Consider the following 15,707-nt stretch of genomic DNA (forward strand, 5'->3'; position numbering starts at 1 on the left):
GTTTCAAGGTCATAAGTTGTAGGACGCTTGAAACAGCTATTACACAGTTGAGTGTCAGACGTTTGACTTGCAGCTTTCGTTACAGCGTCTAAATTGCAGTATTGGATTGCGTCCAGCTTCTATGGCTGGTAAAAAAGTTATATCGCTTTCGTAATATGGTAAGAAATACAATGTAACAGTTAGGTATAGTATATATGACTAGTTTAATTAGTCGGAAATTACTCTGTTTCCTTGTCTTATTCTTTCGATTATGTTTAAGTACTGTGTCTTCATAGTATTGTTTCACTATTTCTAGAAGGAATTAAGTATTAACGAAGTAAAGAATAAGCAGAAGCCCACTTTGACGTTTACTATTTCTCATACTTCATTGAGAATGTTTTGATCCCCAATTGCGCAAACTTCTAATATGTATGTGTGTTTCTTTTTGTTGTTGTTGTTGTTCTAGTATGTATGTGTGTTTCTTTTTGTTGTTGTTGTTGTTGCTTACACTGCTATAGATATGAGCTCCTTCATGGCTAAGCGGTTAGCGTACGCGCCTTTGGTGTGGGAAACCCGCGTTCGATTCCCGGCGGGAGTGGTTCGGAGTCCATGTTAATCAGTAAGTCCACGTCTCATACAGCCTCGTTGCAGAAAAGGATATTAAAATCAACTCAGCACTGCTTTACAGATGGAGTTGTTTGATTCAGGGTTCGAATGAAGCTTTTTACGGGAAGCAGGCACGTAGCCAAGGGGTGGGTCCAGACCCCCCCCCCTTCGGATCCAGAAATGAAAAATATTAAGGAAAGATGAAACAGAAAGAAACAGATGAATCAGCCTCAAAAATATAAAGCTACAATAAGCGTTTTGGTTACTCTTTCTTACGAGGAGCTTTGTGTGGAGGAAACGGGAGGGGGGGGGGCGGATCAAGTTGAAATTGGATATTATTATAACGGAACATTCCGAATTCCATCTAGCTCCATGTTAACAGTATGCAGCGGCGCAAATCTGTCTTCAACATTGGGAGGGACGGGTAAGACAGTTCTCATAATTTTTTTAAGGATGTTCAAATTACAGTATAACCTCGTTAACACGAACTCGCTTAAGCCGAACACTCGGTTAGGACGAACAAAATTTCGGTCCCGGCATCGCTGTACGTTATCTTATAGGAAGTTTTATCGGTTAACACGAATTTCGGTTAGCACGAATTACGAACTAATTTTTAGTCCCTTGAGTCAGTAAAGGTTTTGATTTAACACGAACTTCCAAGCCTTTGATTTTTTTAAACATCATTTTTCTTATTTCAGATTTCACTCCAGATCAGTTTTTGTCATACAGTATTTATACAGACGAAAATTGCCTTGTAAATAAGAAAAACCAGAAACAGATATCTTTCCTCTTATGAGGTGTTGATTCTGTCCTCTGTCAAGCGCTGAACATGCAGGTGCTTGGCAGACGAGCTGGCGACAGCTCGAGACAAAACATCTTCTCTCCCCTGTAACTCCAAACTGGTGACAGCAATCATAAATACCTTTCCGTTACAAGCGGTACTCACCCTGCTAGCGAAGTTATCAATTTTATAACTTGACCTGGATTTTCTGCGTGGAAGCTTTTTTTTTTTTTTTTTAAATCTTCGAAGATAGGCTAATAAACTTACTGTAGTGTTTTCACTTTTCAGAGGATGGTACCGAGACCTACACTAGTCTCGATCTCGATTTTAACTCGAATTTGAGACCGAGGTGTGCTTTCCGAAATCGAGACGAGACCGAAACTCTCAGTCTCGTCTCGATACAATTCTGTAGATGGTATCAAGACAGAGAATAGTCTTGGTCTCGTCACGAATTTGGAACCGAGACGAGACCGAGACTACTCAGTCTCGTCTCGATACCATCTCTAGTGTGTTCTATGACATACATAATATACTGTAGTGGTATGTATAGTCTGTATACTGTAGTGTGTATGTATGGAGAAAATGTATTCGAATAATAAAATTTGTGTCCCCGGTTAACACGAATTCTTTTAACACGAACTCCTGATTTTTCAGTCCCTTGATATTCGTGTTAACGAGGGTTTACTGTATGAAGTTGAAAAACAATGCTGCGGAGGATCAGGGGAGCAGAGTTGTCTTCAAAATTCTGAGGTGGGCAGATTTAAGGCTTATTCTGGGGTGGGGACATCAATTTCATCTTACTTTCCTTTGTGGCAATCGGACACAAATCATCACATTTCTCTCCAAAAAACGCATTTCAAATCGGATTATTGAGGGGAAAGTCCCCCCCCAGTTCTAAGATTGGAGGGGACATGTCCTCATCCCCCCGGGACTTGCGCCAGTAACCGTATGGACTACAAATGACGATCGATAAACCGGTTCTTTCAGATAGCCTGTCAGAACTTAAGCAATGCCCAGAATTACCAATAATATGAACCATTTTGAATTTCGCGGCAACACTAATCCATTTTATAGGATGTCTTTACTCCAGAAAGAGATCTCGTTGCTATTCTTGACGGCATTGAACTAAGATAAGAGAAATAGAAAGAAGACGAGAAGAACCGAGTTCGAATGACCTTGGAAGACTATGTCTTTGTCAATACTTTTTTCTATTCTTTTACGCAAGATTTCTTCATAATTCTTTAATTAAAATACTTACTAACATATCCTCATTTTATTGTCCTAACAAATCAATATGGATATGTTGTCAGTAAAATAGTTTAGATTGATCGAACCCCTGGTGTGATAACCACAGTATTTCGTCACAGACCTCCCGTATTGCGAAATCGTGGCTACGTGCCTGCGGGGAGGGGGCGACTTTTCAGATATACAATCCAAGCCTTTTATTTCTCAGTGATGCAAGATATAATATATAGTATATAATATGTAAAATATGAAATGAGGGAACATATTTTCCCGGCAAGGGAGAAATTCTTTGGCGAGTTGGGGAAATTACTTGACGAGAGGGAAAATCTTCATCCTCCCGTTGATTCAAATCTTGATCGAAGATCATGCGAGTAGGATTCCATATTATGCTGTAGGTGTAGGTAGTACACAGTCTTGGCGCTGAATAGGACGCTAAGCTTCAAGCCAACCACATGTCTGTAATAACCTATTGCGATTGAATGGTAATGTAACGTAATGTACGATATGTGCATTTTCTAGATGCCATAAAATTATAATTTTAATTGAACATTCCACGATTATATACTTCAGGTTAAAGGAGTTTGATGATTAATTGAAGTGAATAATCGAGGCAGTGATTCTCAATCTTCTTGACTTACGACACACTTTAGTAAACCCCAATGACATCGATATATTTGTTTAGATTTTGGATTGCTTTCCAACAAGTCGAGCCGCGCCAAAGCTGTAGGCTTACTAAGTTAAGTGAACTGATCCTAATCTAAATCCATTGTTTTCGGGGGCGCAGAAATGGACAGTGACACTTCCGATACTATTTAAATCAAAATTCAGCCAAGCAACTTGGGGAGGGAAAGAGGGGAGACGGATCTTACAAATGATCGAAAATAACCGATATGAGAGAGCGTTTCGTAATAGTAAAAAAAGTGACTGACTAACGTAACATACATGTATTACTGGTTTTCTTATTTTCACCCAACGAAGCAGGTAATTAACGCTAGTACTAGGTATGTGTAGACTAAATGAGGTGATTTGCTTCGTGACCCTTCGAACAATGTACGAAGCGGATGCAAGCAGTTAGTACATGGAGTTAGCTTACCTAAATTTAGATTTCGCTTTCCGAAATCTTAATGGATGTATTAAGTGATTTCGTTACTTACACTCTTAATCTCTAAATACAAGGATTCAAAACACATTTTCGATTCCAAACTATGACTCTGCTAGACAAAGAAAGCATAGTCCAGTGTATGTTTTACTTCATTTTCATATACGTGCTCGTAGGTTTTCTCGGGGACTTGGTTTCCTCCCACTTTCTCATTTCACCAAATATTCCATAATCATTAACTTGCTTTAATCACCGACTCCCTTAGCCTAACAGCATAATAGTGGGACATTAAACTCAAAGACTTTATTTTTATTTTCAAGTAATTACTTTTCTCTCCCTTATTTATTTTTAATTTAATTTCTCTTTCAATTTCCCTCTTTTAGGAACATCAACATAATTTACAATTCTTTCTCATTATAATAACACTATTAAAAGTCCCATATGCAGCTCACCACGTTGGAACCCAGCGGAAACAGATGAACAACGAATATTGTCGAAAATATGCATTGCTTACAGCGGCGTAGCGAGCATTACAAGATTGGGAGGGGGATGAAACTTGAAATTGCCAAGTCTTGATTTTTATCTTTAAAAAATGTCAAGTCTTGATAAAAAAAATGCCAAGTGTTTCGAAAATCTTACAAACCCTATGAAAAACTATTACAGCAACCTTATTTTCATATTCGTTCCATTCCATGCCCCCCGTCTGAGACACGAATAAGATCAGCCCTTGTTCCGCTCTCGAGTCCAATTTAACATCTAACCTCAGGATCATTATCATCACCCACGAAGCACAACTGTTAATTTGATAACTCATGGCTATGTTAGGTAACCTCCGCCAGCTAATCTTCACGAGAACCTTTAAAGTTACAATCAGTTGTAGAAATGCATTTAAAAACGTAGAATAAGGTAGGTTATATTTACTGTTTGTGATGTAGAAGTGCCTAATTTACATATTAAACATTCAATTGAGGGGTTCAGTGAGAGACCAGGCTAACTTACATCCAGGTCAAGATTGAGATTTTGACGGAACAGCATACTAATGTCATTAATTGACCTTTGCCTCAACCACTTGTCTGTGTGGCTTGTCCTGAGACAGGGGCGGATCCAGGGAGGGTCTATCTCCCCCAAGAAGAGGAAACTTTGTGTATTTTAATATAAAATAAAACCCACCCAGAGTTGAATCTCTTAAAAGTAGCTCTATCTTGTAAGTAGTGGCATTACAACCCACCGCCCCCCAGTAGTCCATCCTGGATCCACCCCTGTTGTATACTAAACCAAACTATGAATATCAGTCGTATCCTTTGAAACGTGCTGTTTTCATTTGTTTCCTTTTCTTTCAGAAAGTTAAAATTGTCAGTTAGCCTAGTCTCTCGCTAAACTGTCAATTGTGACAAAACACACCAATAATTGTTGATGCCAACTAAAACATACATATCCAAAGCCTACAAAATATATCACATTATTTAAGTTTTTTTCTTTCTTTCTTTTCTTTTTTTTTTTTTTCAAAATTGCTTGCAATGTTTTTCTTCGTGCCAAGCATCCGAATGTCATCTTGAATTCTGACCTCATTTCACTACAATTCTTTGAAGTGTAAGACTGCGCAGCTTTTTTTTCCCTCTCTCTCGCTCTCTTCAGTCCTTCAGTCTCCCCCACTTTGATTTCATGATTTCGCACTCTGATGAAAAGTATTAAACACCAAAATGGAAAAGTACTAATATATAACCTCTCTTTTAGTAGCCCCTCCAACCACACGCCCGGGGCACGTACCTTGCTTGCTCGCCCATAGCTCTGTGAGCTATATAAGTAAAATACAATGCGCGCGCATATGTAAACTTGGTGCCAGCTTTGATTCTCGCTGAGAGAGTATACATATAATGTTGGTTCGAATTCCATCAAAACCATAGGCTCATTTTTGTGTAACCTTGGTACTAAAGAAGACAGTAGACTTCAACAAATATTCCTGTCGGGCCTCGATGGCTCAGTGGTAGAGCGTTCACCTCTGGTGTTTGGGGTCTTTGGTTTGATCCCAGCTCGCGCCAAGTAAACTTTGTGGTGGACAAACACCGTGTGAGTGGGTTTTCTCGGGGTTCTCCCGTTTCCTCCCACTTTCTTCATTCCACCATTTCATTCATTATATCATCATCAGCGTCTCCTTTAGCCTAGCCGGTATACCCGTCATTATTGATACAACTATTATATACAGGATGCATCAGAAGTCCCTTGTCATCCTTTCTGAAAACTACAGGGATGTAGTTACATTGATTGCGAGATAAGAGATACACATTAGGCCCAGAGGGATACTTTTGGATTACATCACGCGGACGGTCGCCATCTTAGATTCGAAATTGTAATACGGACGATAAGTGGGTAGTGTGATACATGGCCATGCACTAAAATGTTCTGAGGATGTCAAATATGCAATCAGATATCATGTAACTTATTCTGGTGAAATGTTATTGGCAGTGAACCAAGTGAGACTATATGTAGTGGTATGTCATACCCTTCTTTTTTTTTTTTTTTTTTCCAGTGATAGAGACATACCGTTTCTGGTTTTTTAGTGATCAAGATAAACCTTCACGGAAGAATAAATGCTAAATACCATTAATAAATCCCTTTTTTATACGTATTGACGAATAGCTTTGCACATAAAAAGATTTTATTTCTTATGTAGATTCTAAGTTGACAATACTGACATTTTTACCGTTTTCTACCTTTTGTTTGTAAAATGAGGTGTTTTCAAAGAAGTTCATCTAGTTTATATGTTGATGTGCCGTATTGAATTGTTTCTTTCGTATGTATGTATGTGTCGTCTTGTCTGAATTCTTATAAGCGTCGTATTTTGAGCATGGGCGGATTTAGGGGATTGCTGTGGGGGCAGATCTTACGGGAGTTTGAAATACCCCTCATTCGAGTGTGTGGTCCAGGAGTTTTCCCGCTGGAAATTGTTAATATTGAAAGTCGGTTTTTGAGCACTTTCGTGTATAATTCTCTGATACAAGGTAAGGGCTATTTTTATTTATTTTTTTCCAGAAAGTTGTTCACGATGGATGGATCAGTCTCCGTTTTTTCTCCGTAACTAAAAGAAGCTTTCCAGTGGTTTTCAGACATTATGTAAATAGAAATGCAATCTTGTAGGCTTCACACCTCACTGCATTTGAACATTTAGATAGCCGATATGTCGAGTCAAAATCGTAATAAAACACACCGCCTCTGATTTTTCCCACTTCGAACACATTTCCCTGTTATAGTCAGGGGTAAAAGCTAGGGGGAACGCGGGGGACGCAGTTCCCCACCTCGAAAAATATGTAGGACGTCCCCCAGATCCTAAAATGGTACAATGGGCAGAGATAGGCAGGAGGAACGGCGTGGAGTGATGCCGCTACCTACCGTCCCCCCACCTTTTCAGGTCCACTTTTACCCCTGGTTATAGTATATGTTCTACATGTTCCTACTGAGCAATAAACATTTGCAGAAGCTTCTTCCAATTGCTGTGGACACAAAGTAGGATATAGGGTCAAATTTGTGCACAGACGATGGCGATACTTTGTTCTAGATGATAAAAATTATGAACATTTACTACACAAACCATAGCCTTAACTTTTCCACTTAGCTAGAAATTGAACAGCGTTAGGTCCGGTGATCGAGCAGCAATTCAACTGCCTCTCGTCGATCAACCCATGTTCTAGAAAATTGTTCAAGTAGTGACGCAATACGAATCCATAATGAAGAAAGCGCCATGGTGTTGAAAAAACTGCGAGAATGTACCATCCTCGGGCATCGCAGCTCGCAATATCTATCCCTGTACGAACGAGCGTGAGGTATTATTCCGCAGTTAATTTTATGGAATGAAAAAGTGACTGATTAGACGTATTCCTCATTTGTCTGCCAACAACATAATTAATTTTCTTTGCGCTGGTCATGTTGGAGGGGTCTTGCACGCGGGGTTGTCAGGTGACCAATTGTGCATGTTCTGCCTATTAACCTTCCCATTTACGTAGAGGTCAGCTTCATCTGAAAAGAGTATTTGCATAAAAATGTTAACCATAATTACTCACTGCACTTGGCGATCAACATCGTTCTCGTGGAGATGTTGCTTCATTTGCACCTTGTACGGATGCACTTATACACGCGCAGACCCTATGACTCAACCCACATTGCATTAATAAATGACGTGTGCTCCTCTGGGGCCACATCGAGAAAGAAGTCAGCACTGCCGTAGGCGTTGCTTCATCTGTAGCTCTCTACGATCGTCCGCTACGACGTATGTTCACGAATGTGCCCGTCTCCTCAAATTTAGTTAATTACTGTGACACTGCAACATGTAACACAGTCACATTGTGGATGATTCTGTTTGCAATCGGTAACCACTGTACAGGCACTCCTCCCGCTCCACAGTTTGAATATTTCGATGCATTCCTCACGTGCTAACGGTATGGTTCTACATCTAGAAGAAAGAGGTAAATACAACGTTCAATTGGCAATAACTTTTCACCAAATTAAGCTCCATGGAATCTGATTGCATATTTGACATACTGAGAAAATTCTAGCCTGTGGCCATATATATATCACATTACTCACCAGTTTATAACAAACAAATTTAATCCAAAATGGCGGCCGTCTGTGAGAGTATTTCCAAACGGCCTAATGTGTATCACCCATCTCACATTCAATTAAACTACACCCGTGTAGAATTTAGAAAGGAACTTCGTATGATGTATACAGGGTGTTTCGAAAGTCCTCTGACGTTACAACAAAACGTAAGAGGAAAAACCATTTCTAAATATGTTGTTTTCATTCTAAAGTGAACACTTTTTAAATCGGAGGAGCCGTTTGGGCTGTACTCTTTATGCGCCCAATGTGGAATGAAAATGCAATGTTACCATTTACCTGGACCCACAACATATGTGAATGAAGTTACTGTTTGAAATGGGGGCTAGCCATCGACATGTTAGCGTAAAAATCAGTAACTTCATTCACTTATGTTGTGGGTCCAGGTAAATGGCAACGTTGCATTTTCATTTAACATTGGACGCATAAAGAGTGTACAGCCAAACGGCTCATCCGATTTTGAAAATTCCTTCAACTTACATTGGAAACATCATATTTGGAGACGGTTTCCCAATTACATTTTGTTGTAACTCTGATAATAATCGAGTTACTTAATGTCAGGGGACTTTTGAGACACCCTATATATCTTATGGAATATATGTTTGATGTCCCTATAACTGTAGATATAATTTAGTTTGTTTAAATTTACAAGTTATTACAAGTAGATTCTGACTTACATGCGTAAGAGTTTGTATGTAACTAACTAATAAATTCTATTTCATGAAATTTACATTGAAATATTTAACACAAAATCTTTTATATTCATGCTTAACTTAGTGACTTGGCTTTGGACTGCAACTGATTATTGTACCCCATTATTGCTTGAGAAGAAAACCGATGTCCGAATCTTCATTTGGAGAAACCAAAGAACTATTGGAATGCTGAGGATTGCAATCATTAATTTCTACACTTCAAGGTGCGTAAAGTATATCTAGGTATATTCTGTGTTTATTGTTATAATTACTATTACTATTATTGGGTTTAGAATCAATCAAGTACTTCATGATATTTTAGAGGGATCAAGATGGCTGCCAGATAGATAAATATTTGAGCGTCAGGCCCTTATTTCTTTTCAATTTTATATTTAATCAATGTCTATTCCCCCCCCCCCCCCTCATTATTCCACCAAATCGTATTCCAAGATCATCAATTTTCAATACTCATTTGTGACTGTCAGCATACATAGCATAACCGTAGGAAGTAAAACAAAGATTTATTTTTATTTTTCGTTTTCATGTCTTTTCTCCATAGCTGTGAAAAATAACGCCTTCAACATCATAAATTTGTATGCTACTTGCCTGCTTTCGAGCACAGTAATCAACTATTTGGACATTACGAAGCAAAGCAGGTCTACGTTGCAGTTAGCATACTTTTGAAAGGATGTGACATAATGATATTGGTGTTGCGATGTTCAGCCTAAACAGTGCAAGTAAATAAATCTGTAACAATTGTATTGGTGTTTAGCTTACATGTCCTCCAGACGGGCCATTTTTTTTTTTTTTTTTTTTTACATCTTGTTACTTCTACTCTATATGAGGGGTCGCGGTAGCTCAGTGGTGGAGCGTTCACCTCTGGTGCTTGGGGTCCTGGGTTCGATCCCAATCCCCGCCAAGTGAACTTTGTGGTGGACAAACACCGTGTGCGTGGGTTTTCTCGGGGTTGTCCCGTTTCCTCCCACTTTCTTGATTCCACCATTTCATTCATTACTCATCATCACCGTCTCCTTTAGCCTAACCGGCATAATCGTGGGACGTAAAACTCAAAGATTTCATTTCATTTCTACTCTATATGAAGTATATTCTGAGGTTGTGTTTTTGGGGACGTGGTAGCTCAGTGATGGAGCGTTCACCTCTCCTGCGTGGAGTTCCTGGATCGATCCCAGCACGTGCCAAATGGGCTTTGTGTTGGACAAACACTGTGTGTGGTTTTCTCGGGGTTTTCCCGTTTTCTCTCACAGTTTTCATTCTACTATTTCATTCATTCTCATGATTATAGTCTCCTTTAGCATACCCGGCAAAATCGTGGAACGTAAAACTCAAAGATTTCATTTCATATAAACTTTGGTGCAAAGTAACCCCATAGATGAAGATATTTTGCACCACATACAAAAAAGTATGTTCAATATACTAACATAATGTTTGTCTGCAATGTTTTCTCTCCTGTATTTATACATTTCACTTTTTACACAAAACTGCATGTGTAACGAATTTTTGTTACGAAATTCGAGACGAGACATAGCTCTTCCAATAGAAACAGATACAGTTTTCGAGACGAGACAACTTTCGCGACACCTTTGCGAGAGGTGACAGTCTCAAATCATTTCTCGTGCGTACCCCTAGCCCATATCGTGCGTTATCAAAAAGCATGTTAATGAGAAATAACAACATGTAAATACAATATAGGTAGTTAAAAACATTTTTGTTTTCATTCTTCACTAATGCATTATTATTAACCTCAGTATTTTATTGTCCATTCTTAATCTTAAGGTGATATATAATTAAGTTTTGAATTCGGTTAACTTATTTTGTTTCTCAAATTGTATTAAAAATGTATGTACAAACATGTTTATTTTCATTCTTGAGTGCTTAAAGTCACTATAGTTATTAAACATAGTAATTAATATTGTACTCTTAACGTTAAAATAATATACAGTTAACTTTTGAATTCAGTTAACATTTTTCTTACTGAAATTGCTTTAAAAAGTATGTAAAAACTTTTTTATTTTCTTTCTTGAGTGCCAAAAGTGATGCACAGTTATTAAGATTAGTACTTTATACTCTATTCTTAATTTTAAACTGATAAACAGTGCGTTTCTGAATAAATTATGTCAAGTTATTTGAGTGACGAACACTGGTACAAAACCCTAACTACCACTGGAACATTTCGATTTTGAGATGACTACTACCGGTGCAATACAAGGGATTTTAAAATATTGTTTTTCCTTCAACGGCTATTCGATTTTGAATTCTGACTACATGGTCATATATAGGAAGGATCAGTGTCTCTTTCCAACTATGGTACAGCTCCGACCGATTCACGGTGCTCACAGAAGAGACAAAAGAGTATGTTTTCAACCTTAAAGTAACGACCACTGGTGTTTTTACCCTGGTATGCAAAAGTAAGTGGGTACCCCAATGGGGTAGAGGGGTACTATGCGGTACCTAATTTCTGCATTTTAGATATATGGAAATACATGTGTCTAAAATGTAAAGAACTGATATTTGTTTACCGAAAACTGCAACTCGGTAAGCCTTACGGATACCGAGACATGGGAAAATAAAGAGCGACACGATATGTATGTGGGGCTTGCATACTTGAAGGTACAATTTGGAAAATGAATTCAAATATGACTAACGGCTATCAAGATATTGTCAAATAAAGAGAGGACCAATACAGGTATGGGATTTTCGTATTAGATGATAAAATTTCCGAAACCGGTCATGGAAAGTTAATAAACACCAGTAGCAATTCCATCTTCAAGTAATTAGATATTTCCATGGGGTGTTAGAACATCTTACAGTCTACCAAGATTAAATTTTAAAAGCTTTTGAAAATATAACTTGACATTTGTAAAGAGTATTAGAAATATGTATTTACCTAAAACTTGCAGCTAGTACATCTAACATATAGAGAAACACCGTGAAATAAAAGAGTATGAGATGTTGAAACTTCGGAAAAATTATTGGTCCCAACAAAATTAAATAAGATGGTATTTCTATGGGTTAAGTAAGTACCTCAGTACAATTTCGATGGAAAGATTAGTTCTAGGTTTTCTTCAGGCAGTTCCAAAGGTTCATCGAGCTGTGTAAAAGAGTGAAAATTCCCTGTGAATATCTAATATAGTAACCAAAATATAACGAGTCATTTATTTTATGACGTAAAAATAGAGATCTTTAAGGATTTGTACTTCTGGGTCTTTGCTATAAGAAAGAAATTCAAAAACCTACTGTATATACCTTAATATGCAATTAAATCAGTGAGGACACAGTAACTTAGTGGTGGGGTGTGTACCTAGTATGTTTTGCAGAAACTACACTGGAGTATTCTCTTAATCCACAGAGATACGATCACACTTAACTGCCCATTTATTTTTAAAATGAAATTAAGGCAAGTGAATGTTGATGATAGAATTGATGGAGTGTAAAGGTGGGAGGAAAGGAGTACACCGAGAATACCCACGAATACAATGTCGACTACAAACTGACTTGGACACGGATCAAACCAGGGACCCAATACACCAAAGGTACGCACTCTACCACTAAGCCACCGTGCCTCCACCCATTTAATTGTCTATTAAGGTGTATACGGTAGTTTTCTGAAATTTCTTCTTCTTACAGCAAAGACTCAACAGTACAAATCCATGTGGGTCTCCATTTTTACGACCTCGTAAAATACATAATTACTTATATCTCGGTTGCTATATTAGATATTGACAAAGAATTTTCATTCTTTTTGTACGCTAGGAATTATCACGCTTGGATTTACCCGAAGAAAACTTCGAGCTGAATTAATCTTTCGATCGGAATTGCCCTGACGAGTGTGAGGTACTCACTTAACCCATATAAGTACCATCTTATTTAACTTTTATTAAGATCAAAAGTTGTTTTATGAAATTTCAAGATCTAATACTCTTTTATTTCACGGTGTCTCTCTAGCTGTAAGATGTACTGGCTGGAAGTTTTGGGTAACTCTATTCTCTTTTCTAATACTCTTTACAAATGTCAAATTATATTTTCCAAAGCTTTTAAAACTTAATCTTTTTAGACCCATGATGTTCTAAAACCCCATGGAAATACCCAGTTACTTTAGGATGAAATTGCTACTGGTGCTTATTCAGATTTCATGATCGATTTCGGAAATTTCACCACCTAACACGAAAACCCCATAACTGTGTGGGTCCTCCCTTTATTTGACAATATCTTGATAGCCATTAGTCATATTTTCATTAATTTTCTAAACTACTGTCAAGTATGGAAGCCCCACATACCTATGGTGTTCCTATTTATTTCACCATATTTCGGTAACTGTTAAACATACCGACTTGCGGTTTCGGTAAACACACACCTGTAACGTTCTTTATAAGTTTATTAAGATATATTTTAGAATGTTTAGAAATGGGAGGTCTGCGAATGCCATAGTACTCGAAAACCCCCATAAGGACGTGTGTGTAGTGTATTGAATTGAAACTACTTTTGAGGTTGTTGATAGCCCTCAGTAATTACGTTTTCGAAACTGCACAATCTAGTACGCAAAACTCACACTTCTATGGTGTTGTCCTTTATTTTCCCATACCTCGGTATCCATAAGGCTTACCGAGTTGCGGTTTTCTGTACTAAACAGATATCAGTTCTTTACATTTTAGAGACATATATTTCCACATATCTAAAAATGCAGACATATTAGGTACCCCATGGTACCTCGAACGCCAGTGGGTACCCACTTACTTTTGCATAGTAATACATTTCGAGTTGTTCAGCATCAACAAACACTTTTTTTTTTAATTCATCATTTTTCTACCAGAAACCCAAAAGTCCATACCTGACCGAACAGATTTTGTCCATTTAATCTAAAAAATGTTAAATATTTTAAAATGTAACATTTTAAATATTTTTGGATTTTTGTTTCAGGTATTTCATGTATCAAAACAAAACCAGGATTCTGCATGAAAGACAGCGAAAAGAAGCAGTGTAATTTGTGGCTAAAAACACGTCCTTTCTGAAGACAGACCCGATTGTATTTACATTCTTTTGTACAAATATGTAACCTTAATAAATATACTGCTCCGCAAATTATTTCTTTCTTCCATAAATTAGAATAAATGTATGTCTGTTTAAAGAAAATGTTTGTTAGTTAAAGGTCTTTTCAACTCTTTTTCTCTGTAAATAAGAACATTATACCTTGCAACATTTTTTTTTATCATTGTGCAATTCCGATTGGATAAAGTAAATCTGCACGAAGCACTATTATTTCAGTCATACATTAATAACTAATGTATTGTTCTGTGAATAAGGCAATGGTATAGTGAATATGTTTTAACATAAAATCTGTAACTCAGCTTTTCAGTAGTCAACTTTATTGAGAATCCGAAGAAAGAAAGAAAAAATGTTGGACTTAACGAATTTCAAAATTATTTTTGTTCGAATTCTGGACTAATCCAAATTATCCAGAGAAATCATTTATGTTGCTCTCTACAGATGTATCCTTTCTCCAAATCGTATGAAAAGGAGACTTCATACATCGCTATATTTTGTATGTACTATGTTTCGTATTTATTTAATCACTTTGTACCTTTCTCTAGTGTTGACAAGGCCGCAAGTGTCAATCGAATAATTTAGTGTTTCACTCATGTAACCTTGTGACTAACGTACGTCCTGTCGGTATATATATGTTACTGGGTTCGGTTAGCGACAAACAATTTTTAGTGTTAAACAAATACAAAAATCTACACGCAATGAGATACGATGATCTCTGCCTCATAGACAATACCAAGCAACTAACGGTACTGAGTGTGGTTGAGTTTACTAGTGGTATTATCTGGCTAAAATCAATGTTCCGAGAGCTATACTTCTTTTTGTGCTCTGAATGCAAACTTTGATATAACCGTTTTAAATTATTGTACATCTATCTATCTATATAGCTATATCTATATCTATATATGTATATAATTGTAAACTAGAAACTTCCGAGTAATTCTGAGAATCATCGCTCTTTCTTTAAATAATGTATGAGACTATTACACTGCTCGTTACTTAAAATGTTGAACTAAGAAGGATACATCCAGGAAAGTCCAAATTTGCAGAATGTGTAGAGCAGGGAAGGATAAATATGTTTGGTCGATGGCTGCCCAGCTTCTCATACCTGTGAACTCCGCCAGCTACAGTTGATGAGCTGTGGCATTGGATCGTAAGACGCATGGCTTACCATACCAGAAGAGAACATCCTCTCGATGTCTCGCTGTGTTACAGTCGTTCTGGTTGTCAATGTTGGGTCAGTTCTGCTCTGCTATCACCACGTTGTCACACAGCGAATACAGCGGTAAGTTTAACCCTTAACGTAGCAAGCCTAAGTCGTCAAAGTTGTTTACCAAGCTGGAGTCTTCTGGGGACCCCAAGTATTATTTTAATTTCTCAACATAGTATTGCAGAGGGTTACTCCAACTATTATTTTTTGGATGTCTAGAAGCATACTTAAGTTAAATGAACATTGTTGACGTCAAATATTATGTATATTTGAACACTATTCAGTTCTTCATACAATTTCATACTTGTGTGTTCGTAAATCTGAAACACAGGTTTAACAATGAAGTTTTTACATTTTGAAGTGTGTTTTTATTTTTTGTATTTTTTAAAGAAACGCATCGTTGATCTAATCATGTAATTGATATCTCAA

At 37.4% G+C, this 15,707-nt stretch overlaps 1 long non-coding RNA gene across 1 annotated transcript; it reads left to right on the forward strand.

The window, feature by feature from the left end:
• The first annotated feature begins 25 nt into the window (after nt 1–25).
• LOC145681704 (uncharacterized) lies at nt 26–14,024 on the forward strand. The gene is made up of 3 exons (XR_014130860.1): nt 26–158; nt 9,096–9,234; nt 13,946–14,024. It is a non-coding gene; the product is annotated as an uncharacterized LOC145681704 (long non-coding RNA).
• Nucleotides 14,025–15,707: the final 1,683 nt, after the last annotated feature.

The sequence above is a fragment of the Thermobia domestica genome, chromosome 3, assembly GCF_964235325.1.
Source record: "Thermobia domestica chromosome 3, izTheDome1.hap1.1, whole genome shotgun sequence".
In the NCBI taxonomy this organism is placed as follows: Eukaryota; Metazoa; Arthropoda; class Insecta; order Zygentoma; family Lepismatidae; genus Thermobia; species Thermobia domestica.